Here is a 2018-nt window from a genome sequence, read left to right on the forward strand (position 1 = left end):
GGAAATGTGTAAGAGATGGCCCCTGAAACTCTTTTGACTTTGTTTTATATGTGTTTCCTTAACTATAGTAAATATATAGCTTTCATTATAAAAGGTCCTTTTCAACAAAACCTTTGGAATTTCTAAAGGTCTTGAGGTTAAAAAACTTTTTAAAATATTTTTTTTACGTAGATGGGGAGGGCTGGATGGGCACATAGATCACAGGGAGATACATTGATACCTGGACTCAGACAATCGCATCTGGCGCTGGTCTCTCTTACCTCTGACTAACAGAGAGAGTAAGAAAAGGCACCAGGAGCAAGGCAGATTTTACTGGCTCACATGTAGTGGGTAGTGAGTCCTAAGGACTACACACACATGCTCACACATGCACACACGCATGTGCACACACATGCACACAGAGTTTCCAACTGGCAATGAAGAGCGAGTGTCCCAAATAAGGGTGGTGGGCAAATGGAAACAAGAAGAATGTGACGGAAAGTGTAGAGTGTGCCTAAAATGCCTTTCACGGTTGTGTTTTAATCGTTGGAAGCAGAGGACCACTAAGTTATCTCCTTGTCTCAGATGAGGGATGCAGCTCAGGAACCTGCAGCCCTCTGAATAAAATCAGCTGCTTTTAACCTTGTGTCAATCACCTCCACTGCTGGTTGCCTAGCACAGGATGTGGTTGAAGTTTTTGCAATGACAACTCCTAGTGTCTGTCTAGTGTGTTACCATTTACACCCCCTTTCACAGCTCCTCTTGCCTTTGACCCTTAGCAAGGCTGACCCTTAGCATAGGCTGACCTTTACTCTAGTTCAGGGAAGAGGAAGCTGTCCCCTTGCGTTCCTCTGTTCTTAATCATATCTTGCTGCCTGCTTCAGGCATTCTTTGCAAAGTATTTTCCCAATTGCTGGAAACTGTTAAACATTAAAAGTTCTGCTTTTACCTCAGGGACATTGAAAGTCTGTAGCTAGATAGCTTATGGGAGCTGCCACCATGGTGTAACCCTGAGATCTGGCACAATAGATACTGGGTGTGTTCTGGAGACAGTTGAAAAGGAGGAAGGTGAGCAAACTGACTTGTCAGGATTCTCATCATGGAAACTGCCATCCCACATGTAATGATAAGAGGCACTCCACTGGCATCACTAAGCCATGCCTTCGCTGGCTTCATCCTGATTTCATCCAGGAGTCAGTCACATGACAAGCAAGGTACACACTGGATCCTGCCCTGTCTGACCCCATTATCACTCACTTTTGTCGTTAGAGGTTAGTCTTTTGTGAGGGACCACAGATTAGAGTTGTAGTAGGTGCTACAATAACTGAGGAGCCAACGAGTCCCGGGAGCAGGTGGGTTGGGTGGACCATCTGCCATAATAACTGAAAGGCCTGAAATTTGGAGAGCCCTTTGAGCATCTTCTCCAGGGTCAGCTGGAGCATTGTCGTTCTGTTGTTGCTATTCATCTTTGCTTCATTGTTGAGTTCTCAGTAAACTCTCAAACACTAAAGTGGGTCTCTTTGAGTTTCATGCCTCCAGTACAAAATGGAGATGTAAAGGAAAGAGTGTGGGATTTGGGCTCGGCAGACAGGCTGGAGGACTTGTCCTGTTCCAGATTGGTGCTATAATCTTGGGCAGGTTTTCTAACCTGGCAAAAAAAAAAAAAAAAAAAAAAATTACCTGGCCCACCTCTAGCCCTGAAATAAAAAGGGCAAAAGAGACTCACATAGGATACAGCCCTCTCTGCCAAGGTAGAAGCCATCCAAGTATTTGAGTCAAAGCTCTGCCTGGTCTGGAAGAAGGCGTGTTTGCCTGGAATGTCCTCTGTGCGCCACGCGCCAAGAGAAGCCACCACAGCTCCAGAGGAGGCTTGGCAAGAGTCAGGAATGACATTGACCTTATCTTTTTCAGAAACAGACCTAACTGTGGGTCCCCCCGGCCCCATCTTACAGACTGAGAGGCTCAGGCTCAGAAAGTTTAAGCAATTTGCCAAGATACAAAGCCAGGTCCTCTGATTTCACAGCACATGCAATTCCCCT

The sequence above is a fragment of the Rousettus aegyptiacus genome, unplaced genomic scaffold, assembly GCF_014176215.1.
Source record: "Rousettus aegyptiacus isolate mRouAeg1 unplaced genomic scaffold, mRouAeg1.p scaffold_m13_p_12, whole genome shotgun sequence".
Taxonomy (NCBI): Eukaryota; Metazoa; Chordata; class Mammalia; order Chiroptera; family Pteropodidae; genus Rousettus; species Rousettus aegyptiacus.